The sequence below is a fragment of the Lonchura striata genome, chromosome 9, assembly GCF_050655825.1.
Source record: "Lonchura striata isolate lonStrDom1 chromosome 9, ASM5065582v1, whole genome shotgun sequence".
NCBI lineage: Eukaryota > Metazoa > Chordata > Aves > Passeriformes > Estrildidae > Lonchura > Lonchura striata.
Genome location: NC_140711.1, coordinates 24,262,078 through 24,289,293, shown reverse-complemented (window position 1 = coordinate 24,289,293; position 27,216 = coordinate 24,262,078). Strand labels below are relative to the sequence as shown.

Genomic DNA, 27,216 nt, shown 5'->3' with positions numbered 1-27,216 from the left:
GAAATCATAAACGGAAAATTATAGCTTCATTCGAGGGAATGTGAAGCCTTACTCCAACAGATGGCATCAAAACACCGGGCTGAACTGTATGATTGCTGATTGTTAATTGCTTCTGTAAAACAATCCTTTTAAACAGAGTAATGCATTTTATCATACAGATTATAGTTCTACGCATTTTGGTTTTTCAATATGTGTTAACATTTTCTCCTCCAGTGTAAGATTTAGTGTTTGCATAATTATCGGATTAAACAACAGTGACTCATTTTTTTTTTTAAGAAATGGGGACAAGAAGATAGAGAATTATGAATCACAATTTCTGTTTATTCAGAAATGCTAAATTACTGTACAAGTATGAGCTTTTATTATGCACAAAACAAACGGAGCAAGATGCCCTGAAGTGCAAAACCAGTTACCTAGTCCAGCATTCTTCACTCGAGAAACTCCCCGTGACGTTACTGGGAGCCTTGGCTGTGTAAGGAAAGCAGAGTGCAAAAAGATACTGTACAATATCCATTAATCGTTGTGAAATCAATACCCCTGATTATCCATTTGCATTGTTCCTGCACCGTAAGGGCTGGATGGTTTATGCCAAGCTAAATGAATTCTCTGCGATGGCTTGGTTAGTCCATCAGCAATGATGTGAGGAACTACACGAGAGTTTGTTTCGTGGAGTTGTTCTCTTGTTTCTAATGTAGTCAGCCCGAGAGTGTTGCAGAGGGAGCAGGCTCAGGTTTGAGGATTCTGGAGGCTTGCACCTTCCTGTGCTGCCTGCCCTCGAGAGGGGGAAGAGTTGTGTGGCTCTGCTGGAGGAATTTATCCCGTTCGCCAGGCGGGATCCAGGCTGGGCTGCTCTGTTTGCTCATGCAGGACTCTTGTGACCTCCTCTGGGTGAGTGTTGCTTTTTCCCTCAGTGTAACGGAGGTAGCTAGAACAAGAAAAAATCAGGCTTGGAAAATAAATTAAGAAATAGCCGTACATACTTTCAGGACTTGTATTCCAGACTGTCTTTTGTGGCAATATTATGTCATTATATGTTCTACGATGCCTATTATATATAGAATGTGTAATTATATTAATGTCATAACTATATTATAATCAGCATGCAGCTGGATGCTAAATGGAATATCAGGCCTGCAATAACTTGCCATTAATTGGCCTTGGTGACAACCTGTGACAAAAAGGGGCATGTGATGATTGTGTCCTGCAATCTGCTGTAGCTCAGGGGATCAAGAGGGGCTGTGGTAGAAAGAAACACTCTTACGTCAAAGTGCTATTGGTTTGTTTCTGTTTTGGGTGCAATAGAAGTGAAAAATGTTTCCTTTTCTACAGTGAAGTTGTCCATGGGCAGCAAATTTCTGATCTAATGGTTCTAGAAAGGCAAATTGGTCCATTGACCTTCATCCTTTGCTAGCATGTCTAACGATCTTTGCACAGACCAGCAAATGGACAACAAGCAATTCCTGTGGAGTTTTAGTATCTTCAGCTTATTTGGAAGTGTTGGTGCCATCAGGAAACACCTGGCTGCATAAATGAGTAAATATAAGTTGGCCTATCTGTAGTAGTTGACAGATAATTGGTCTGAACAGTTTAGGGACCACCTGGTATGGAGTGCTGAGTGACACAGGTGTGCCAGGGATATGGCTCAACCAGCTCCTCCTTCCTTCCCCAGGTTACTCCTGAAATGGCACAGGAAATTGAAGCCACTTGAAGAGAGTGAATAAGCTGGAAGCAATAAGTTTGTCTAGACCAATTTAGGAAGTGCTTTATCTGTTCCTGGAGTATGTTTGAGTACTCTACAAAAGCTTTTCCATAATACTAGAAGAGAACAATAAAAAAGAGAGAATTCTTCAGTGCACTCTTGTAGTAAAATACATCTGTATTTTACCATAAGACAGTGCTACTGGGTAAACTGAGGCAAGGGTTAATGGCTTGGTTTTCAAGAGGGTTGAATTCCTGCAGCCTTCATTGAAATGGGATTGCTAAGTGACAAAAGTGCAAAATGTAGCTGTATGGATATGAGAATACAGCAATCTCTAGTCTGAGTGTTGTGCTTTTATATTAGTGCCATAATTCATTTCTCCAAGAATTTTGCTTACAAACCTTTCATTCTACCATGTAATGCAGCACAAATCCTTGTAAAGGATTTGCAGCTTTCCAGGTAGTGTGGAATGGGCCACAGTCAGCTTCGTGCCAATGAAGGAGAGACTGGATTAGCCAGTGTAGCAGCACATTATGGAAGCTGTTGTTTTTGGAGCTGGCTGGTGCATTAATACAAATGTGCATGGAGTTAAATGTCTGAATCTTTTATAAGAAATCTGGTTTTGAAAGGTCAAAGAATGAGTAGCTACTGTGCATTTTCTAAGCATATACTGTGGTGAAAGAATAAGGATTTTGCAGTCAAAACTAAAAATGTTGGGAGTAACAACAAATCCAAACTAAGCTGCATTCTCTTTTCACATTCTAAAGATGAAAACAAATTTACTTAGGCATGGGACCTGTTGTAGACTGACACTGACTTGGTTTATGTATTTCATATATAATCATTTGTAGAACCATCTGTTGTCATATCCTGTGTGTACCGACCTGGTGGAGATATGCTGATGTTGACTGAATTGTCAAAATTTAGAAAAAAAAAACCAAACCAACAACCCCCCAAAGAAATTAATGACTTGCCCCTGATGTTGCTTATGCTGTAAAAGATGATAGCACAAGTCAAGGCTCTTTTATATTTTTTACACTTTTTAAAGCAAATTAATTATTTCATATGTAAAATCACAAAACTGTCATATTAAACAAGGTGTTACTAAATAATTTTGGATGCTCATTCAAAGTGGAATAATCTATTAGCATTACAGAAAGGATTCATAATTAACAAGGCTGTAGAGGTAGGCCTGCCTGCTGGGCTGTAAGGAATTGTGGAAATGGGCTGTTCCACTGATTGTCATGAAAAGTGATTTTCCCAAGAAATACGGTATAAAATCAGAACTGTGGAAAATATATACATTGAAACTAGATAATATTTATAAAAGTGGTGAGATTTATTTCGTTTACTGACTTTGATTAATTCAGAGCAGGTTTTTTCTCTACATCATCTTTCTGTGTTATGTTCTATGCATTATATACTGACAGTTTAAATCTGTCTTCAGTCTGGTGAGACTTCTCTAATTTAGGATCTTCAGTATAATCTTTTTAATTTTTGCTTTTGATGAAGCTGAGATCACTGAGAAATTGGAAGAGGGCAGAACAGAGGCTGAGAATTGGTGTGTGGGGACCCAGGGAAGCTCTTTTTCCTTCACTGAAGGAGTCCTTGTACACTTCATGATGTGACCAAGATGAGTGGTCTTCTCTTAGGAAATTAAAGACCAACATTCTTTTTATTATTATTAATAATTCTAACAATAATGACAACAACTATATTCTACACTATTTTTGTTCAGGAGGTCTCCAGTGTTAGAATGGGCTATGTTTTATTATGAAATTATTTTTAAGTTACTTTTTTTTTTGTCTCTAATCTTTAGGGATTTGGGGGTTTCTTTTGTTTATTTTTTAAAAGCTGCCTTAATGAGGTTGTTTTATAGCATAATTTTCAGCTTTTCTTAAATAGCGTTAGCTAGACTATTCTTTTCCAATTTCCTATCTGTTAATGCAGCTTTTTTTCTCTTTTACCAAATTTTAACAGGACTCCATAGCACTGTTATTAGGATGTCACACACACACACAAAAAAAAAATGCCAGTGATGTTTTGAGCGTGGGTTTTTCATTGTGTTTATTTTTAAATACATTTCATGAGGCTCCCTGGACAGAATCAAATAAATGAATCCTGCAAACATCTTCATTATGGTGTAGCCAGAAAAGAAAGGAAGCTGAATTAGGGCTGTATTCTTAGCATAGTTCATAATAAGCGTTATCTTTATGACAAGCTTAAAGAACATAAATTGCTGAATTCCTAACAAAAAGCATTTGAAACAATTGGCTAATTAGGAAGGGGGGGAGAAAGAGCAATATTTGTTTTCCTTTGCAGTCTGGATAAATAACGCTTAACATGAATACATAACTTATTTTGAATGATCTGTTGTGTCAGTATCTGGCACGTCTTTTTCAGTGACAACAATTAAGGATACGTGTAAATGGAAATGCAGACTATCTGTCATTGTCCATTTCCTGGTAGTGAAGCATGCAGTCTGCCTCCCAGCAAGATCATTTTGCCAGGATGTGAGTGAGCTGGTCACAAAATGCATAGTTGATTATCTCATCGAAACACACTAATCCTGGCAAAGCCACCCACTGTAGAAGACCCATTGTTTGTTATAGGTCAGTTGTTACATGGCTTTCAAACCTGACTTTGGATACACATTTTATATATTTACTTACTGAAGCAAAATGATATGTCACAATGAAATCCAAACTTGAGAGAAGAAGATGTATTAATCAGGATATTGCTGGAAAAGAAAGGAAAAATACACTCCCTCCAGAAAGAGGAGCTGAGGCAGCCACAAACACACATTATTTGGCTCAGTACAGGAACAACTGAAATTATATGGCCCAGCCTATAGAAGAAATCTGACTGGATGATCTTAACAATATCTTTGAATATTTAATGGCAGACAGGGTTCAGCCCAGAATGCATTTGAAGAACATTAATAAACATCTGTTACATAGTAATAATGGAATTAGATGATAGAGAAAATATCAAAATTTAGGAAAAGTGGCATTAGAAATTCAACAGTTTCTTCAGTGCTGCTGTATTGGCAGCAAAGTAGAGGTTTCTAGTGAAATGTTAAAAGCAATATGCACATAATAACTGGCATAATTTTTCTGTCATAGTTTCAAAAAAACTTGTATGAACCAAATAGTTTCAAAATATAATTATAACTTAAAAGTTTGTTTTCCATGTACCTGTTAGTGTATAAATGTGAAGGAAAAAATATTTTTCAATTATAATATGAAAAAAAATTAGCTATAAGTTAGAGAGTACTAGAAGTAGCTATTAAATTTTGGGTTCACTGTGAAGTTGTTTTGTATTATCCTTACAGTAATTTCTAATTTGTGATAGTTCTCTTCCAAGGATTCTTGGAAATTGTAGCCATTTCCTAACTAAATATATATTATGTGTTCTCATTTTTTAGGTTTGTGGTAACTAGAGGATGCTCACAGATATCTTTCTGAATAATATAAAAAAATAAAAAGAATTAGATTATGTGAAAAATATACAGAGGGCAAAAGGGAAGAAACATGGCAAGAGAAAAAAGTTTTGTAAAGTTCTAAAACTAGTCTTTAAATTTACATATTTTCACATAGCAAAAATCGGAAATCTCTGGGTTTTTCCTGTTCATGAAGTTCCAATAATCCTCACAGGGAGAAGTCAATTTGTCCTCGTGGTGTGCAACTTCTTTGAGGAGATGTGAGATTATAACAACCCTAAACCAAGGAGTTGCAGTCCCAAATGGCCTCACCTCACACATCTCCTGAGCTTTCTCTGGAGGATCTTCCTCTGACGCCGTCTTGCACCTTTGTCCAAGATCCTTTTCCTTCATGGTTTATTCCAGCTGGCTGTGTTGTGCTATGCCAACAGCATCTGGAGTAAATTCCATGTGGCCACACTTTACAAAACCAATGTGACTTTCTAAGGTCTAAAATTAAAGCAGATCTTATCCTTATTAACACATATGAAGTCAAGAGAAACTGGGACTAGACAATGACTGCTTCTTACAAGAGCACATGGCTTTTTTACTGGCACTTTTAGATCTTTTGAAACAGTAAGAAACATGCAATACCCTCTCTGAATATCCTGCATGTCCTCAGCCCCCAGCCTGAATGTCACCTGTCCCCATGATGGGAAAAGATCCTGATTGTCCAGGTCACCTCGCCTGGTGTAGCTGCTGGACACGGCTCTGCACAGGGGCTGGAAATCCCAGCTTCAGGCTCACAAAGGCTGCCTTCACTGCCTGGCTTCTTGATGTGTGCTCTATTTTGAATAAGAGCAGACTGATAAACATGCTTATTATTTTCCCAGCATCTTCTTTCTCGGGGGTCTCTCTGCGCTTTATAAATTCAAATGAATAATCTTCACATTATAAAAAACAAAGCAAGAAGCTGATTCCAGATGTTTTGATGTGAACCTCTTAGGAAACTTTTAGCTTGGTTTACTGTTGTGTTGTGATGCTCCCTCTCCACACCTCCATGTCCTTGTTGGCTAAACTCAGATTTTAAAGCAGTGTAAAATACCTGTATTCCTGGAAGTTTTGTGAAAACTGGTGGCAGGGCAAATATATTCAAACTGATTTAAAAGCTGGGCAGATTGCAAGCTTCCACAGCCTTTTGGGCAGTAAGGGGCCAGCCAGTGGACATGCTTTGCTTTCCAGCTGTAGCCATGGCACAGGCTCTTTTCTGCCTCCTGGGAATGCCCCTCAAGAGTTTGAGGGAGCTTGGAAGCCATTCTTAAGCAAAATAAAAAATAAATTCTTAAGGAAAAAGTATAAGTTGTCTCATGTGCAAGGAAACTACAGAAATGACAGTGAAGATGTTGATGTGGTGCTGAATACAACATATGCCAAAATACCGATTTCCAGGAAAGCTGATATTCTGCTATGTACTTCCAGTGTAATTGATAATGCCACTTTTTTACATACTTCAGTTTTAATCAATGTAAATTAAAAATTTCTAATTAAAATCCATTTTTCAATAACCTAATTTTCAACATGGATTAAAAAGGAAGATACTTATTATTGTAGTAAAATCTTTCTCCCTAAAGTACCCCTAAAGAGTAAGATACTATCTTATGAATAGGAAACGGTTTTCTTCAGAATGTTTTCAGAGTAACAATTTCTAAAGAAAAATTGTTTTCATTTTTGCAGTTTCATGCTATGTTTTCACGTTGCTTCACATTTTTAAATCACTTTTTTCCATAAAATTACCAATAAAAAAAAAAGAAACTCCATATTCCTGCTCTTGCTGTCATGATAGAGACCATGAAGGCTTTATTAGGTTGACCTGGGAAGTCAGCAGGAAATATAAGGGAAAAAAGAGAAGTATCTTGTTAATGCTGTTGCAGTAATGAGATAGGCTTGAACTATAAAGTTTACATGTGGATTTTCAGAGATGTACATGGGCCTGACTTTGTTTGAAACTGGATACAGTCTGTGTGTTCTCAGGGTATGTGCATTTAGTATGATTTCAACTTCCTGGTGTTGAAGTGGCTTGATGAGAGTGGAATTAAGCTAAAAATCCATGGTTATGTATGTGATGAAATCTTTTCAAAAAGAAAATTCATTGGAAAGAAATTGTGGCTGTTATTGAGAAATAACATTTAGAGCTGGTCAATCCACATCTCCCAATCCATAATTATTTTTAAGGAAGAGCTTTCATTATCTTCTCATTAATTGTATAAATAAATTTTGGGGATATGTGAAGCTGTCTTTTAGATGAACTCAACATTATTTTATTTGTCTGGAAAACATAAATGAAAACTGAACCAGTATATTGAAAAACAGATTTAAAATTAAACATTAAAATTTTGCATAGAGTGCAAAGGATAGGACTAAAGATGAAGACAACCTGAGGCTGTAAAATCAAGCAGTTTGAATTCTGGTAATTATTTATGATATCACATAATAGATGATAGGTATTGTGGTACCACATAATAGCTTCAGTCCTACTGAACTTAATAGAAAAGTAAAATGTAATTAATTTTAAAAAGTCAAATTATAGATAAACATTCAAGGTTTATCATACCTTATAGATCCAGGACCATTTTAAGTCAATCTGTAATCATGCCAAAATTGTCATGTGACCTGTTCTTTTCAAATTGAAGTATAGGAAGTTAGTAAGGCCATGATATCACAAGAGATTTGTTGTGCAAACTGAGAAAAAGAAACAGCAGACTCTTTTAAATAATCCATATAGATTTAAATATAAAATTGTATTTTGTTGGGTCATGCCTAATTTTCTCGTTCTTAATGGTAGCTATGAGTACTTCAGAAAAGAAAGCTCCCAGCAGCTATAGGTACTTTATATTCTGTGACCAGAGAAAATACAGTTTCAGTGGAAGCTGGATTAGGCCAGCAGAATTGTGCTGCCAGGTATTTTTTGCTCCAGGTTGGAAGTCTGTTACATAATACCAATTCCTGTGTTTGCACAGTCTCAGCAGTAATTTCTGTGTTCCTCACACGGTTGTTCTTCATGTAGAGTTACAGTAGTAACTTTAGATAATGTTGCATGCTGTGTAAATGCAACAAAATATTACTGTACAAGCAAAGGCTCATAAGCATAAGAACTGTGACAGTAACAGCATTATACTCTTTGCTAATAGAAAAGATTGTGGGTTTGCAGATTTCCCAGAGCAGAAGCATTCTGAGTTCCCTGGGTTGTTATTATGCAGTATGATGCATTTTCTATTCAACTTTGTGATTAAAGATGTCAAAAAGTATGTTTAGATAGGTAGACTATTTTTGAAAAGTGAATTGATTCCTATTTTCCTGATTACGGAATGTCTGTTTCTAAAATGTATCTAGAAAGACCTACAAAACCCAAATTAGCTAAAGCAGAATGGAAACAATGCTGATTTCTGGAGAAGGCCCTTCTCATCCCCCAGTCTGGCATGTAGTTAAGATCTTAGAGTCATACAATCATTTAGGTTGGAAAAGCCTCTGTTGAAATAACTCTTTCATGAAGGTTATTCTTAGTATGGAATAATTTCCAGCAAAAAAAAATTTCTGGCCAGCTGTCAGCACAAAACCTATTTCAGAATAAGTATTAGAGCTCTCCAAAATTTTCTGCTTTTTTCTCTGTCATCTGTGTAATAGTCGCTTGTGGTTTGTTGAGGGGTGTTTAAAAGTAGTTCTTTTCTCTTTAATTGATATCAAGTTCAGTTCACAAATTAGTGAAAATAGAATTTATTTTGATAAATTTCTATTTGAAATAAACACAGCTAAACAGATTTATATGTTTTATAGTCTTGTAGGGAAAGAAACAGAACCATGTTCACATCCAAGATCCTAAAGCCTTTATGCTGATAGTTTCAGTGATGTTCAGTCTTCGTGACTTTGCAGCCCATGTGTTAGTTGGATCCTAAGGATCAGGAGCAAATTTGTCAAGGCAAAAGTTCTGCAGGTTGTCCTCTCCTGGAGCAGATGTTTCTGGCTGGGCATTGATTCACTGTACCTATAGCCCTGATACTAGGATGAAATGCTCTGCAGCAGGAATTAACGTCTGCAATGTCTGAATGCAAGATCTGTTTATGAAGAAATCTTCCTGTTTGGCTTTTATTTTTCCCCCTTTTCTTCACTGTGTGAAGCATGTTGTTGATAGAATGACAATCCTGCATCTATTTCTGGGAATTGCTGGGGCTAAACCACAGTGTGTGTGTTTAGGGCCATGATGTTGTACAGTAGCTTTTATGGGAGATCAATGAGGCTAAAAGCTATTCCTATGAGAAACATTATCTACTTTGCTGCTTATGCTGGATATAAGGCACCAGCTTGTTCTGGCTGCAGCAGCACCAGTAAATGCTTTCTGGCATTCTGCTGCTTGAACATCTGGTCTAACCTGTGAATTACAGTGCTTGGCCAAGCTCTGTGTTATTTAACCCCTGGGGCACTAATTCCCCGTGTGTCTCCCGAGGAAGATGATGTATTTCATGAGACCAGGGGCAGTGGCAGTAGATCACTGCAGTAATGAGAAAAGGCAGGTCAGTGAGCAGTGCTTTTCCAGCTGCTCTGAAGCAACAGGAAATGTCTGTGTGAAGCAGTCCATACACACTGACTGAAGCCATGAAAACTTAAACTGGGAGAAAGAATTGGCAGTTATGTCATTGAAATTGGAATATTTTCTTGTTCTACTGTTATTGCTCTTAACCGTAGACTGAGTGCATGGTAACTGTATGTTGCCTATGGTAATTGGTAGGGGTTACTGATAGCCTGAAAGAACAGATTTTTTTGGAAAAAAATCTAAATTCCTTTATCAGAAAGCTGCTTTTGAAAGATTCATGAGGCTTGGTGGCTCCTTTAGAAGGATCTGAGATAATGCAGGATATACCAATATCATAGGTAGAAGCCTCATATATAACATCAACTAACTAATAACAGCTCAGTTCTGAATAGAAATTGTGTTTAGTGTATGGGTAAAAATGAGCTAGATATTCTATTGCACTCTGCTGATGAGGGAGAGGAAAAAATACAGATATGCTGAGGTACAAAGAAAGGGGAGACTGAGACTTGCTTGGGGCTTCCTCCAGTAACCCAAAGGACCCTAAAAGCCTTTCACAGAATGGGACCTACAGTGCACAAAGGTACATCACAAAGCTGGGGAAGAAACTTCATGCCAGTTGTCTGCCACCCTGAGTTTGTCTGACAGTAGCTGTACAGACAAAAAAGAGAATATTGGTACCTTTTATGGCAGTAATAATCTTGCAATGGCGTTGATAGAGAATGTTCCAGCGATGTGCTGTAAATCCAGCATTTCTGTTGCTCAGACTCATGTTCCAGGTCAAAGTTCTCAAGAGCCTGATTTCACTGTTATTTGGCATAAAACTTCTTTCACATCAGTTTTACTACATATAACTAAATAGTTGGGTGTGTATGCTGTAAATTAAGGAGACCTTTAAATCTGTGGGTGCCTGCATCTGTATCAGTGTGTGACTATCAGAGAATGTTTAGTGGGTCTATAATTGAATCTAAATAGTAAGAGACTTTTAAAAAATATTGCTTAATGTTTCTATACTAATGGGATAAATGTCATATTTTAACTATTGCTCTGTATCAAATCTATTATGCACAGTATTCAATAATTCCCCAAATCTTGATTTACCCAATTGAAAGTGACCCTGGGCATAAATTCTAAGGAGAGGAAGGCTCTGATTCCTTGATCTTTGGCACTCTTTTGTTGAAACAGAACATGGTGTCTTAAATCAGCAGAATAATTTAGGAATGGTAGATACTGAAACAACTAATTTTTCTTTCCTGTAATCTGCATAGACTTCAAAATGCCTACAAAGCACAAAGTGCCAGTTCATATAATTTGTTGGCAAGGATAAAAAGAAGAAAGGAAATGATTTCCTAAGCGTGTGAATCAGCCCAGCTTTAACAGATATTTTTCTGTCATGTGCAGCCTGAGGGCTTATGCCTATCTGAGCTTTATTTGACAATTACCACTTGCCAGCATAATTAAATGATAATTTATAAATACTGAGAGAGCATTATGGGGAAGAGCAAATAGGTGCTTATCAGGACATTGAATAAACTTGATCTGCCTCACTGGCAATTTTCATCTCTTATCTAGGTTGTTAACTGGTCTCCTTTTTTTTTTCCTCCCTGTTTTGTTTTGTTTAGGTTTGATAGTTACTAGATTGATTGTATCTACCTGCTTATATTTCTTCTTTTTTTTTTTTTTTTAATGTTCCTGGCATTATTTTTTTCTCCTACTGCTTTTGCCATCAATATTTTGTAAAATAGAAAACAGTAAAGTGCACATCATGAGTATGTGTTCTAGTGTGAGAATGAAAAGATAACCTGCACAATACATATTTTTTAGAGTTTTCTTAATGCTCCTGATGTAAATCTCCTGCTGTTGTTTATTTATTTGTGCATGTGTGATTACTTCCAAGTAAGAGGATAAATAATACTGCAGTCAGTGGTAGATGATAGCCAATTGTGGGAAAAGCTCTATGACCCTTCTTAGATAAAAATAATACTAAATATGCATCACCAAAATTCTGTCACTCTCATGTTGAATATAAAAAAATACCAAGCAAAGATTTCTAAAGGTTTGAGGTCTTTTGTGACATCAGTGTTTCATTTTGAGGTCCTTGAGCCATTATCAAGAGTGGTGCCATTTCACACAGAACTGTGTTGGAATATGGGTAGAAACACAGATTGGTGCTGGGCAATCTAGATAAGGAAGTGCAAGAAAAATCCTCTATTTGAATGGAAACAAATCGGTTGAATGGCAAAAAAATTGAATTTCCACGCCTTTTGAAAAGCATGTACAAGGAAGAGAAGGGGGTGGGGAAAGCAAGACACATTAGCGGGTCACCAGGAGATTGAGTTTTGAGCCATCATGAAATTAAATAATTTCAGGAACTTCTGATTGCAGTTACACTCATTTGAGTGAACAGTTAAGCCACCCTTGTACCAGAGAATGAAAAAATAAAGGGCTTCTCTGTTTAAGGTTGTCAATTTCTTAAATTATTCAGCATTTACTGCTTATAAATAGTAATTATTTGCTTTTTCCCCTTCAGAGCTGAAAATCATCTTTCATATTCAAATATTTAAATATACTTTGCTGTAGTTGGGGCACAAAAATTCCTAATGTCAGAACAGATTTTTGTACAAGGAATAATTTGAAAGTGGGGGATTAGTTTCCACCTTTTGAAACACAGTGCTTTCTGTAATCTTCAAACATTATTTAGGATAATGGAAGCCATCATCCTGGTTCTCAAATGTTAGCACTTCCATTAGAATTTGCTGCTACCTCTTATTTTTTTTATATTAAAATACAAGGCTTAAAAGGTATTATCTTACTAAAGGAGGGCAATTGTAGAGATGATTTGATTGAATAAAGGAAAAAGCTGTACAGGCCTTTTAAGATCAAGGATGTATTGATGGAAAGCTATCATTAGAGACAATTAATGTTCTCCAAGGGAAGAAATTGATTATGGACAGAGATGGACCCTAAGGAGCAGATATGTCTTAATGCTCCAGGGCCTTAAGGATTATACATTTCATTCACAGCATCTGTATTTTAACCCTTTATGAGGGCTGGACTAGGAGCTAGCACTTAAGAAAACTCTCAGAGCTTAATAAGGTGAGTCTGTGTGTTTGGTGCCTGGCTGACACAGGCTGTTCCTTTAAGTTTTTTTAATTTTTTTTTGCAGGTATCATTTTGCCTAATAGAGTGTCAGACTTCATATATGCACTATGTAGGTTTGGATCACTTTAAACTGGAGGAGCACAGTCCTGGTATAGAAGGAAAGTAGGCATGAAGTAAAAATGTTCAACATTACAGTGCTATGGAAAGTGTATTCTATGAGTGAGAAGACTTTTTACTGTTTGAGGGTCACTCTTAACAAGATATTTTTTATTAATTATTTTTAAAAATTTGTTTAAATTTTATTCCAGTGTAGATTTGAGTTAGAGTTCAAAGTCTGGATTCCGATCCTAAGTATTGCCATTCTGAGTCTGAGGAAAAATATTGATAAAGCAGACCCAGAACTGTTGCTCTGGGCTGCAGAGCCAATTCACAGGTTGGCTGTTTTATCACATTGGTTTTCTTTGGCTTCCTTCTCAGTGAAGGCAAATATTCGGCATATTTGCTCACGTTTGTTTTTTAACTGCCTAAAATAGGAATGCCTAGAGCTGAGCAGCAGAGTATTTTCCCAGCACCTCTGAAAGCTCAGCCCAGTTGCAGCATATTGCAGCAGTGCTGTGCCAAAATGATTCCTGCCACTTCTTCTCCTTACCAGGGCTGGGGGCACTTGTGCCTTTCCCTCCTGGAGAAGGCACATTCCTGCCCTGGGGAGAGGAACTTAACAGTGCTTTGGGCTGCCTTCAATGCTGCAAACTCATTGGCCTTCCCTTCAGATTTCTTTTTTTTTTTTTCTGTTATCCTCAAGTAAGGAAGTCTAAGCTTATCATAAGGTTGAAATTTTGCAGAGAAAGCAAGGAAATGCTTTTTACATCTCAAAGTTTCAAACTTGGTTAGAACAAAAACAGCGTGGAAATACCTACGGCATCATATTTGTAACACAGGCTGAGAAATTACTTTTTTCTATAGCTTTGATTTTTTTTATAATATATTTTGATGTGTAGTACTTTGATTACTCATAAAATAATATTACTTGCTCTTAATGTACTCCATCATATATTTTTTGATATGCAGTTAATTAAACTTATTTTTTTGAGAGCGATTTCTGATTTATTTTATGATATAACTTTATTTCAGCTGACTTAAGTAACTCTGGCATATTGTACTGGACATTTAGATGACTTGATAAATTTTACTGAAATACACCTTTTTTCCCCTGAAAATATATGTGTAGTTTGTTAGTGTGCTGCCCTGAGGAGCAGTGTATAGGTTTCAATGAATAATAGTGTGGCTTAAACAGCCAAAAATAATGATACTATAATTAATAGGGCAAGTCCTATTTTTATTCAAATAGGTGAGTCATATTGTGTGACAGAATGTATAGAAACCACTCCTTTGGAGACCAAGTATACCGTGCTTGGCAGGACTAAGGAGATTAAAATAAGAGACAGAAATAAACAAAAGGAGAGCTCAGAAATATAAATAAGGAGACCCAGGGGGCAAAGGGTGATCCCAGAGAGAATCAATGCTTATTATGCATTCTGGTATTTTCAAAAAATTGTTTGGTATCATATTTAACTAACTACTATTTGGAAGATAGAATCCCTTCTCTCCCCCTTCCACCCCCATGCTTTTCTGTCTGTGCATCATTAGGGAAATACCCAAATCATGAGACAGAATGAGGATGTAAGTGAATGTTAAATACATTGGGCAGAATCAGCTTTCACCTGTTTTGTTTTATTTTTTTTCCTCAAGCTGTGAGCACTCTTTAATTACAAGGTTAAAAAAAAATCCCACACATTTAAGACTGGTAACATATGTTGTTGTCAGCATGCATTTAGCACCTGCAGAAATGAACATGGGAAATGTGACAGCCCAGAGGTAGAACACCCACTGTGCTGGCTGGGGGGACTGTCAACAAATTTTACTTTGTTAATTTTTTGTTATTTTCAAAAAAATCCAAGGAAAAAAGCTAAATAGCACAGGTGTTCTGAGCACCATAGGAGGATGCAGTGAGGAAGAGGCAGTAACCCTTTTTAATGAAAGCCTTTGCCCATGCTCATATGACTGAAAAACATTGCCCTTTTTTATTACAAATTAAAATCACAAGGCCAAATCTTAAAAATGTTTATTAGTAGTTTTTTCAGAAGTGTTGCCACTGTGGCCCTGCTTATATCCCTGTTTCCTCCTGCATGTCTTTCCTCTTTCAAGCCCCTTTTCCTCTTTGTTTCTATTTCTCATTTTAATCTTCTTGCACAATCCAAGCACATTATCGAGATTACCCAGTGAGGAGGCAGGCACTGGGGTGAGGCTTTGTGGGATCAGGTCCCTGGCAATTATGATCCTATTGCTTCTCCAGAGAAGTGCAGCTCCTGCAAGGGACATGGATGTTTCTCCTGTGTGGATTTGCCAGCAGGTGTTGCTGTGTAACTTGTCACCCACCCTGCTCAGATGGTGAAAGCTCATTCTCCCAAGCTATGATACCAGCTGTCCTGTAACCTCCTGCAATATTCTTCCAATAAAGTCCCCAAACATAAACTATAGATGCAGCATGTGTTGGAGAAAAATTGTAGGTTTGTTTGAACTTTAATTTTTAATTTATCCACAGAACTGCAATATCTTTATTCAGGCTAGGCTAAAATTGAATATGATTTTGCTGGAGTGGAAGTAATAAAAAGAATTGTTGAAATAATGTTGGACAGTTTTAATGATATTTCTACTGATAATTGGTTTTAGATGTATTACAGCAGCATTCAGAGATTCTGATCTCTCAATTGATTTGATACCCTTTCTATCAGATATCTATTTCTGGATAGGGAATGAGGATTTCCAATCCAAATATTTGCAGTTAATGTAATCTTGCACCTAGTCAGATGGACACACCTTTTCTTAGAAGTACTGGGGCAAAATTGATGGTATCAAAAAATTCTCTTTGAAAATACCTTCAATTGCACAGTTCCTGTGCAAACAGCTGTGTAACCTGTGGGATCTACCTAAGCTTTGTGTCAGCAGGACCATCTGTCCAAACAGCACGACTTCTTCAGCCTTCCTGCCTGGTCTCTGCCTGGACTGCCAAAAAGGAATTCACTTGTGTTCACTGGTATTTTTCGTGGATATTTGTCCACTAGACTAAGACTGAGAACATCAATTTAGGTTGTTGAGCTATCACCATAATTTCTTGGTTTGTAGTTTAAGTGTTTGGTCAGTTAGTATTTAAAAATAAACAAACTGTACTGTTTCTGTGACTTTGCACAGGGGTTTTCTGCCAGTATCTGTTTTGGTAATGTTTGGTTTTGACTAAAATGTCTTGCACTCACATTGGTGCAGACATGGGAAAAAGATATAGTTATTATCTATAGCTACATAAAGGCAAAGAGAAACCTCTTCCTCCTTTGTGGAGGTGGGGTCAGAGCCTGCAGGTGTTTCCTGGATCTGGTGCTGCTCAGGAGAGCCAAGGGTTTTCCTGTCCCCTTCACAGTGTTTTCCCTGGACTTTGGTGCTGGTACACCTTGGTCCTAATGGATATCTGAGTCCTACTTACTCTTGGGACTCAGTCTGGTACTTGGTGTGTTTCTGGAAGATCTTGGGAGCAGCTGGAGTCTCCTCAGGGTCTCACAGGAAGGAAGCTCTGGGCTGTGTCACAGGGCCGGTGGTACCTGTACCTGGCCCGAGGAAGGTGATGCTGTGACCTCCAGGATGGAAGCTGAGATGCCAGCAGCTGATGGGAATGTGATGTCCCTGATACAAACCCAGCTGGAGAGGAGTGAGGAACCCTCTTGGTGTTTCATTTGATGAGTTGTCCAATTGTTTTGTGCAAGCTCTAGGTGAGGGACAGAATTGAAATTTTGTCAGCTTTTCTCTTTTTCTCAGACCACTTCTTCATCTTTAATTCCAAGTGCATATTCTTCTTAAAGAAGTTGATTGCTTTGGAGAATGACCTCCATCTGGAGAGATAAATTGGATTTTTTTTTTTTTTTTAATTCCTGTGTTACCAGTAGATATTGTAGTACAATGTACCAAATTCAGGACAAAAGAGCAGCTTTGGCAACTCCGATGCTCCAGGGTTCTTCTAGAAAAAAAAGTAGAGACTTAAAAATTTGAATTAAACTTACAGTGCTGAAAAAACACTGCAGTAATGAATCCATAAAAGCTGTGTGTTGGTTATTGGTGTTGAGCTGAGTTAATATTTTGGGTAATAGAAAGCTAATGTGTGAGGCGTTACTTTAAAGAGAAAAGCAAGTTTATAGAAGCTTTTTGCTGTAGTGTTAACTGTGACTCTAGTCTGACTCATACCTATTCAGGAAGTGCAAAAAATGTTACTAATGAATATGGAATACATAAGGTCATATTTCATATAATCCAAATAGTCTGTGAGTGCACTACCATGGAAGTAGACAGGATGACTGAAGCTACCTCAGAGATGGCAGCGCCCCCCAAGCCAGAGGTGTGACAGCTTCAACTCTATAAAAAAGGAAGATGCATTTAGCAGTCTACCACAGGCTGGAAAACACAAACCAAAACCCGTCGGTGCCCTTGGAAGCAGCTGTGGGGTGTGGAGCTGCAGCCTGGGGAGGCAGGGGCTGCGTTTGGTGCCCGGGCCGGGCTCCCAGAGGGGCTGTCAGGGTAACAGGAGCTGTTTGCAGTCATGGTGGCAGCGTTGACAGGATGTTCCCAACCATCTGCTCGAGGGGATGGCGTTACCTCTATCAAATCCTCGTGTTTTCAGAACGCTGATCTCCGGACCCAGGAGGATTGGTGACAGGGAGTTCTTGCCAGGCCTGCGTTAGGCTGCCTTCATCTCATCACCAAATACTCTAATGCCCCCTAGACAAGATGCTAAATAGGTGTGAAATTAGAGAAGCAGAATTATGGAATGGAGGAATAAAACACAGACATTTTCCTACTTTCTGTTGATGGGTTTTTTTTAGTTAAAATATAGATGTTTTCTTCATTGCGCAAATGTAATTTTGAAAAAATTGATCATCATTCATTACAGAGACAAAGAAAACACTGTGTTTTACCTCTCCTGATAAAGTGACTGAAATACAGTGACAGGCCTTGTAGTAACCCTGTTGCACCTCTGAGCTTAGAAGTTACTGGATTTGGGAAAACTGTCTCATTTTTAGCAAATACTGAGCTGGTCAGCAGCTTTACACAGAATATGTTAATAGTTTTAACAGCATGTTAAGGAAGAGCTGATATTTTGCCTCGAGTGTTAAGGGCACAGAACATTTCCTCCAAAATGAAAGAACTGAATTAGTGCAAGGTTTCAGGAGATATGCAAAGTATTTTAATAATTATAGAGAGGGGATCTTACGTACAGGGTTACTCCCAAGGATTAGGGTTAGACTAGTGAATCTTATGTGCCTTGACTTCTTGTGTTGCCAGTGAGGAGGGGGTGAGAGGCTCCTCCAGGACATCTCCAGAAGAGCAAAACTCCTGCCTTTGCCCACAGCAAGTGTGTGTAGGAGATCAGCCTTTGTGAATACCTTCCTCCTCTTCTGCATGTGAGTCATCCCCCTGACATCTCTTGAAGCATTCCTGTCATCTTTGTACTACTGGGAGACACAGCCTGTGTTTGGTTTGCATGGCAAGCATGGGGAGGGGGTGCAGCCCCTGGGGGCACAGGTCAGCAGCTGCAAACCTTGAGCTTCAAAATGGACTTATGGCAGGTCAGAGTCCAGTTGGGATACTGGGGGTGCCTCTGTGCAAACTCACGTGAGAAGGGGTAACAAACTGCCCAACACCTGAGAGAGGAGGAGCACAGACAGCTGAGGTTAACCAGGTAGGTAACATATTTCTGAACATGCTGGGGCAGAATAGGGTCCTGCCCCACACAGTCCAGCATCGTGTGCCCTCTGGCACTTGGCAGCATACAGGTAGAGAATGTATGACATAGGCGAGGTGTATGTGACTTTTTCCATTATACTCACCTGAAGGGGTTCAGGCACTCTATCCAGACTGTTGAATATAATAGCAAACACCTCTTGGGATTGCATCAAGTCACTGTTCCCTTTTGAAAATCAGATCTTGCTTGTGGAGATCAGTTGTATGATTTGATTAGTTAGACTGATAACATATATTCTTTGTGTATTCACAAGTTGCTGCTTGACATTTTCATAAAAAGTATATTTGTTTTTTTGTGTTGTGAGAAACAGAAGCTAAAAGAACCCTCCTCCCTAAAATTCGTGACCACTCTGATCTCAGTGAGGCCAAGATGTTCCAGCCAGAAGCTGCTTTATACCTTGGTTCATCTTGTTGCTGTTCTCCACCCTGTGAAGGGTGGTCAAGACATGAGTACATATTAGCTTCACGTGGTAGCAGAATTGCATTCTTTCATGTTCATTTGCTAGTGATTACTAATAATATTTGCCTTTTTTACTGGTAATTGAGCTCTGAATTGAAAACCAGAGGACAATTCAGTAATTTCATGTTTCAGTTTCTTTGGAGCTATTGGTTGAACTGTGTCATTCTAGAAACTTGCCACACGTCACTTTAGCAGTTTCTTCAAAAATTCCTTTTTCCAACACTATTTCTGACTTTAAGCGAGAAAACAGCTAATACTGTGGTTGGTATTGGCTTAACAGACATTGTCTTCCAGAGGCAATAGTTTCTCATTTTTATAGGATCTGATTACTGGAAAACAGTGTTCTCATTTTTGTTTATTTTTCTGAGAATGTAGCAGTTTCATTCATAGCTTTCTCCACTAGTGAGAAATCTGAATTTTAATTAGAAATTTGAAATGACTATTGGTTTAAGTTCTGAAAATGTTTTGGAGAATTTAATAACTGCTTTAGCTTCATTTTCCTTAATTTTCTAAGATTTTGCCCTAAGTTACAGCTCTATGGCAGCTGTAGAATTACAGGTTTGAAGGTGAATAGCCTAAGTGCTAGTAAATGTCCAAGTTCATGTAATGATGACGTGAGGGAGAAGCTTTGCAGTTTGTTTCAAATGTTCATTGGCTGTCACAATGCCTTTATAGTTATTTTAGTTCTTTGGCATCTTGAAAGCTATTTTACCAACTCTGAGCACTGTGGCATATTTAAGAGTACCATACGCAAAAAAATGAGCAATATGCAAAATCAGTAAATAACTAAAATTTTCTCCTTGGCCCCACTGCTGGTATATTTAGGTTCCTTTGGTGTTTAAGTCTCTGAGACTTGTCAGTTCCATTTGTTATCATGACCTGCTATAGGTCTAAGAAAATATTGCTGTTCTTTTTTTCCCATTCTTGTGAGAATGGTTAATCTAAAATGTTCTACCATAACTGGAGGACATGGGGTATGTAGCAGGTCTTTTATCTTCTTGGAGACAAGGATAGGGGAGGTGCTGACACCGAGAAAAAGACACAGGTGAACTTGTGGGTTGTACTATCTGAATTCAGTGATACTGATGTGCTAAACATCTCTTGTGGCGTGCAAATTGTCATTCCAGCATGTTGCGATCAAGTATGTCAGAATAAGACTTGTTATTATCTTTGAACATGTTTTTTTCTCTTGATCTGAAAAAAAAAAAAAACCAATAGTGACAAGTAGGAAATTCAATGTCATTTATTTTGTTGGGTTTTTTTTATTTGGGAGAAGACATTAAAAGGGATGGAGATCTGTGTATTTTAGTGAGGGAAGTGCTTGAGGGCTTTTGCTTGTCCCTTTAGTGCATCTCATCTCCTGCCCTTGTAGCTCATTTTTCCAGCTGCTTCAATGAGCAAACACATCGTATTTCATCTCCTGTGACTGCTTCACTGAGTTCCTCAGTGTGCCTCCTGTGTTAATCGTCCATCCTGCTCTGCCCACCCCATCAGCTCAGCAATGTATAGAGGAAGGGGCTCCTCACAGCTATGAATGACACTTCTTCAGTGGAATATTTAATATTTGCACTTGTTACTTATTATTTCACTTTGCTTTTATATTAAAGGTAAATGTAGGTGTTTTTCTACTGTCCAGTTGAGCACCCTACCCATTCAAGTTAAATATCACTCTCTCCTCACCTTGGTGAAAAAATTAGGAAAACTTAAAATTAGAAATACTTGGACTGGAGGCTATCTTTTTAGATTTTGCTATCTTTTTAAAAAAAATTTTTATGGAAATACATACAGTGAAAAGAGCAATTACATGCACAGCATGTCAAGTAACTACTATTATAGATGTAGACAGTTGAGACAGTACTTGAAAGAATTCTGGTAGCAAATAGTGTTCTGAAATTTAAATAATCATCTTTTGCTGTTTTGTTTTACTTTACTAAATACTGTCTGGTATAGTAAAATGCATACCAGTTAACAGTTCTGATTACATATTAGTGAATACTTGAATTACTTTTCAGTGAATATCTGCTTTGACTTTATTTCTATGCTTTTCATGTTAACAAATTTTTGCTCAATTCCTTGAAAAAATATGGAATTTAATTTTTTTTTAATTAAACATCTAGATGAAAACTCATTCGATGTTCACACTGAAAACTTTTATGTGGAGGGAACAAGGACTAACTCAAAATTGCGTATTTTTCAAATTTTAGACATAGAAAACAGGATACAAGTTTCTCTTTGAAAATTGTGTTCTAGCAGAGTAGAAAAGCATTAAAGGAATTGATCACTTGGCTTTTTTTTGGTTTTTTTATGTAATGGTTTTAATCTGACTCAAATATGTTTGAAGAAGTTACTGAAGTCATGCATTAAAAATACTCTTAGTTACCTTATAATTTTACATGTGCTTTGTATTTTAATGTGAAAAGTTAAACTTGAGGCCCTTTGTCATCTTAATTTGTCATCTTAATTTTGTCAAACTTGTAGTGAAAATATGCAAATAATTTTACTGTATTAAGATCCTGCTTTCATATCCCATTCCATCTGAGATTTCTAAACTCTCATTTGTTTTAGAATGATGTTTGTGAAAAGAATTCCACAAATCTAAAATTCCCCCCTAGATTTTAGGGCCTTAATTTAAACCTTAAATACCCACCAGATTAACCAAGATAAATATTGATGTCCCTTGTGAAATGTGTTGAATTTAGTTCTGATTCTGTTGATAATTGGATATTGGGCAAAACCGTGGTGGGAACAGAGAACCAAAATGATTAATAGCACAAGTCCCTCAGGATTTGTATAAAATTGGTCACAGTAAAAATTGTCAATCTTTCAAAGTATGCTAAACTTTTAAGTACTCTAGAACTGTTGTGTGATGGCTTCCTATTTCTTAGTTATTGTTTAAGACTTATTTATATATTTTCAGAACAAGGAGATCTGTATTTTTGTGGGAGGATTTTTAGGTAGGTGTAATTTCTTTGAATTAGTTGCAACGATGATTTTGAGAAGCAGATTATTTATAGAGCAAACACATCGACACACTATTAACCATTTTAAAAAAAGACTAATAAGGTTAATTGTCATATGAACCCTCCTCTGTAGTCTGAAATCTGTAGGCTTTGATTGTTTCTCTGGGGGAAACTCTGCCCAGATGGCATTTTCCTCAAGGCCCTGACCCACAAGAGGCCTGTGGAGATGGAGAACAAGGTGCATCTCCACAGACTAATTAATTTACTATTATAGCACCTGTTCCAGAATAGATAGGGCTGGAAAGGAAAACAGTCCCTGGGCACAGTGGTAGGCTCACTGGTAAATGGATTTGAGCTGATTATATTAAGCTGATGCTTTGATCATCTAAAGGCGTTAAAATGGAAATATGTTTTTGCTGGCTGTTGGCCTCCATGTGAGTGCAGCTTGTATTATAAGTGAGCAGTAAGGAAAGAGCTGGTTTGGACTCAACCAAATATCTTTTTAAAAGTGCACTCCCCCACCTTTCAAATTCAGGAATTTTAACACACAGAAGCATTTTAAGCATTTCCTTAGATATTTCAGTATTTGTTCATATTGCAAGTCATCAGTATGAAACCCTAGAATCCCACCCATTTTCTGTCATCTGTAGGGTGTCAGTACATATTCTTACCCCTGATTAAAACATGTTTGGGATCTTCAAGGAGTTGAATTATATTTGTGGGAAATAGAAGTAGCCTCTTCAGTAAAATCTTGGCAAACTGTGGAATTGAATTTTGATCAAATGGTAACAGGCAATGGCAAATCCTTGTGTAAACATTTCTGGGTAGTAGAGTGGATTTACAATGTGTTAATCTGTACTCACTTTCACTTTATTGCCATTTGGATTCCCAGAAGGATTAGCTGTAATTTTATTGGCCCTATGAGGCTATATTGCCATTTCCCTTTTCAAATCAACTTGGTGATATTTTTTTCATTTTATTTATTTAACAAGCATGGATCCTATAAGCTGTAGGGTAAAATTAATTGACCCTTGCCATTTTTAGGTTAAAAGTGTGTGTAATTAAAGTTCTGTTAAATAATACATTCTTAAAGCAGCAGCAAAATTTTAACAAGCTACATCAAAACTAAGTATCACCTACAGTATGAATGCACAAGGTAAAATCCCTCCCAAATTACAGAAATATTTCCAAAGACACGCATTGCTTTTAAGAACAAATTTACAGAATGATTGTATAATTGGCAAATTTATCTATGTTATCATAAAAATGATAACATTTTCAAGAAATGCAATGGCTAAGAAGCAGTGTATAAACAGGATTCCAGGTTCTTGTGTGATTTCTTGTAACAGCAACGTGGCATTCCAATCTCTCATGGGCAATAAAATTCAGTGCAACTTTTGGTGTGTAGCTTCTTTAAGAAAAGTTGTCTCCTCAGACAGTTGACATTACTTGTAACAAATAGCAGAAAGAAATTGGAGAATCATAATACAGTAGATTAATTTAAAATATCAAGATCATGCAAGATTAAAGCTATTTCCCATATGGTTTCATTTTGCAATACTTTTTTGCACCTTTGAGCATCAAGGTAATGCAAGAGAGAAAATACAGTAACTTCATATAGGGATACAAAAATGCCTAATTGCTGTGCAAAGAAAGCATCTCTTAAATTTGGAGATTGATTTCTGAGTTAAAAGTGCTCCCAAAGATCAACAAAAGACAACAAAATTGCTTCCCTTACCTGTTGATGCGATTAACTCTCTACAAATGAAACTCTAGCAAATGCATGGATTTGTAAATTCATCCCTTTTAACTGACCTAAAACCTCCCTATCATCCCTTTTAACTGACCTAAAACCTCCCTAAAACCCTGTTCCATTCTTTTTTCCTTCCCTCCTTCCCCAGTTTTTAAATCTTCTTTTAAAATACATTGCATTTCCTCAGGAAATCAGTAGTGTCTCTTCTCTATCTGTTTCATCAGATACTCTAAAAAAGGAGAGGTTGATCCATACTTACTTTCTCTTTGCTGTAGAAGGCTTCCAAGCCCTATTCCACTTCAGTTTTTGGCATGTGGTTTCTGCCATTGGCTGTTGCCTCATTTCTTCTTTTTTGCTGATCAGCAGAATCTTCTGAGCAGCTCCTCAATGGGCAGAGGAACAGGAATGTCCCTGTCAGTGTGAAATTTGTACTACTCTTTTGGGCTCCTAAAAATAGCAGGCAATTAAACTGCTTTTTTAAAACCCAGAAGTAGGCTCTTGAGATATCAATCATCCAAAGAAACATGGAGGTTTTATCAGATACATGAAGCTTGGAACAAGCCACTTGAGAGACTGCCAGAACATTAAACCACAGAAAACTAGAAATAGGCATAAACTCCAGACTAGAGGCTTTCCTCTGATGAAAATTATTCACAGAAAAATTGAAGTTTCTCTTTGCACAAAGAGAAGGAATTTTTTAATTTGAAGTCTGCACAGCTACAAGTATACCCAGAAAAAACACTTTAGGAAAGAAAGCAAAATGAAAAGAATGCCCAAGGCAAAATTACTTGGCAAATAAAGAAACATCTGGTGAATGCAAGGCATCTGTTTGTAGGCTGGGTTTTTCCAAGACACTTATTAACTGCTACAGTTGTGAAATCAGCAGGTATTAGTTAGGTTGTTAGTGCTCTTTTTTCTTTTATAAATTCTGCTTCTGCTATTTGATTAAAACAAGTGACAAGTGACTGAGAGCAGAGCATTTGTTATGAAGATTTCCAGTAGATTGTTTTAAAGGTGCTGAAGCAAAATGTCAGTTAAATTTACTCACAACTTTCTGTGATGTTCACAGCTTTTGGTTCCATTATGTATGAAGCAAGAAAGTACTTTCAAAACCATTCAATAATATTCTTAAATAGCATTTTCATTTCATATGGTGTGATGCAGCCTTAGTACAGATGAAGCAATTTTTTTGAAAATGTGGGGAGCTAGGAAGCTGGGCAGGTGGAAGATATTAATCTATCAGTATTTTTTAAAGAAACCTGGCTGTTATGTTGTAGTTACACGTGTACTGAGCAAGGATAATACAGAGGAACAACATTTGTAGCCACTGCATCTTTCCACCAGTGAACTTAGTGCCTGTTTGTTTATTAAAGTGGGTGACTCTCAAATATGTCAACCATAAGCAGAGATGGGATATTTTAATGTTCAAATTGATCAATATAAGGCTTGGTTATTTTCTGAAGAGTACAAGGCCAAGCTCTTTTAATTACAATATTTAAAATTACAGTGGTGGTTTCAGACTGATATTTGGAAGGTTGTTTGCAGCTTTCTATTAAGATAAATGTACTGATTAGCAAACTGTTAAAAATGGGTTGATATCCATCCATTCTATCACACACATTGTTTAAAATGTGCAACACTTGCTGGCATTGTTGGTTTGTTTTTTCTTGTACCAGATGAGTAGTAGCATGACAAGGTACTGTAACTGGTGTTACTCTGGTTTGATGTTTATCACATAATTACCATAATTTCTGCTAATTAAAAGCACTACTCAAACTTTTTTAAAAGCAGGAATTTTATTTTATTAAATATTGAACTTGATGGTGTAGAAGGGCCACCTTATTTGAAGACTGGGATTTGTGGTCAGAAACAGGCATGGGCACCAAGCAAAGGCCGTGTAGATTGCCAGCTCAACCATTATATTTCCTTAATATAAGGAAAAGATCCATCCATTGTCTAAAGCTCAGTTTGCTGGCTGGCAATGTGAATTGCTACCAAGTGGATTAAAAAACTAAATTTACCCATGACAACTTTGGATGGCCATGTGAAAAGCTGAAACAATCATGGGAAAGCTACTTAGAAATATATTTTTATCAGTATTAGAATAGAAGAAAGGAACTGGACAAGCAGGGATGTAACACAATCTGTCTGCACCAGTGTGGGAAAACCAACCAGACTATCCTGAGGAGAAGATGAATATGGGAGAAGTTTCATGCTCCCATTTGCACTGATGGCACAGAAAGCAAGCTGCATTAGCTGGGTTTGGTGTACACAGATGTAGCACCTGTGAAATGCTGCCACTAATAAGTTCAGTTGTTAAGCAGGAGTAAATTGTTGGAGTCTCTCCAGTTCTGCTCAATGAGAATTACTTAAAAGTTTATTTCATTCCCTGGAACAGAGAGAACCAAGGCAGTTGAGTTTTGTACAGTTCTGTTAATAATATGGTGAAACATAAAATATCTTCTGAGGAGTATGAGCTATGGGAATTACATTAATCTCCTGAACTGGAGCTGTAGAGGCTTAGGAAGCTTAAATCAAGGGCATCCAAATTTTGCCCAACTGAGGGCTGTGCTGGCATCTTGTCTAGAGCTTGAGGGTTGAATCTCATTGATTATTGCCGACCTCCTCTTTAACACAGAGCTGCAGCTCATGCAGATAAGCTCAAAATTGGAGAGTAAAACATTCCTGATACCTGCACTGGAGTTTGGGGAGGGGAGTGGGTTATATTAAAATAATTATGATACAAAGAAAGCACTGCTTTTCTTTGTTTCACCCTCAGTAGTGTTCTTGTTCACTGATCTCAGGACAAGCTAGTTTGAAATGTAAAATTCAAACTGGTTTCTTTCTGTTTAGTGTGTCAAAAATACTAATAGTCTCTGTATACAAAGATGAGGTGATCTGAGCTAACCTGTGTCTGTCACTTCACTTACAGAGCCCACTTCAAATTGTGAAGATCTGATTCCTTCTGGTCCACTCTGACAATGCATAAAGTATCATATAACAAGTAACTAATAACAAATAAACAGAAAAAATCACTTTAATTTTAGGCATTGCATGCAGTAGGTTTCTTTTTTTCCCTTCTTGTAACAGTAATGTACAAGGTTATCCTGCAGTTGCAGGACACTGGTGCTCGTAGTGAACTTTGCTCCAGAATTTCTGTATTGAACCTGAAAGTTGACAAAGAAATGTAAATTTAAACAGAAGTGTAATTTTCTTCCTGGTTCTTTTCAGGAGTAGGTTTTCCTGTTGTTCCACATTCATAATCTGTAAAGCCACACTTTGAACAGTGCCCAAAGTGTTCCATATCCAAATCAGAACAGCTAGAGTAGCAGAATCAGACTCTGGGACAACAGGAAGAGGAATTCTGTTTCCCATCTCTCATATCATCATCTCTACCA

The 27,216-nt window shown here is 37.3% G+C and overlaps 1 protein-coding gene across 28 annotated transcripts in view; it reads left to right on the top strand.

The window, feature by feature from the left end:
• The window catches only part of LOC110477604 (uncharacterized), a 282,637-nt gene that overhangs the window by 65,427 nt on the left and 189,994 nt on the right, over positions 1–27,216 (top strand). For 2 of the 28 annotated variants that reach the window (XM_085587283.1, XM_085587281.1), the window contains exon 1: positions 287–888. The exons of 25 other annotated variants lie outside the window; for them this stretch is intronic. The gene's annotated coding sequence lies outside the window, so the exon portion shown is untranslated. Of the gene's footprint in view, positions 1–286; positions 889–27,216 lie in introns of those variants that run through there. One more of the 28 variants, XM_085587308.1, reaches the window with a different exon arrangement.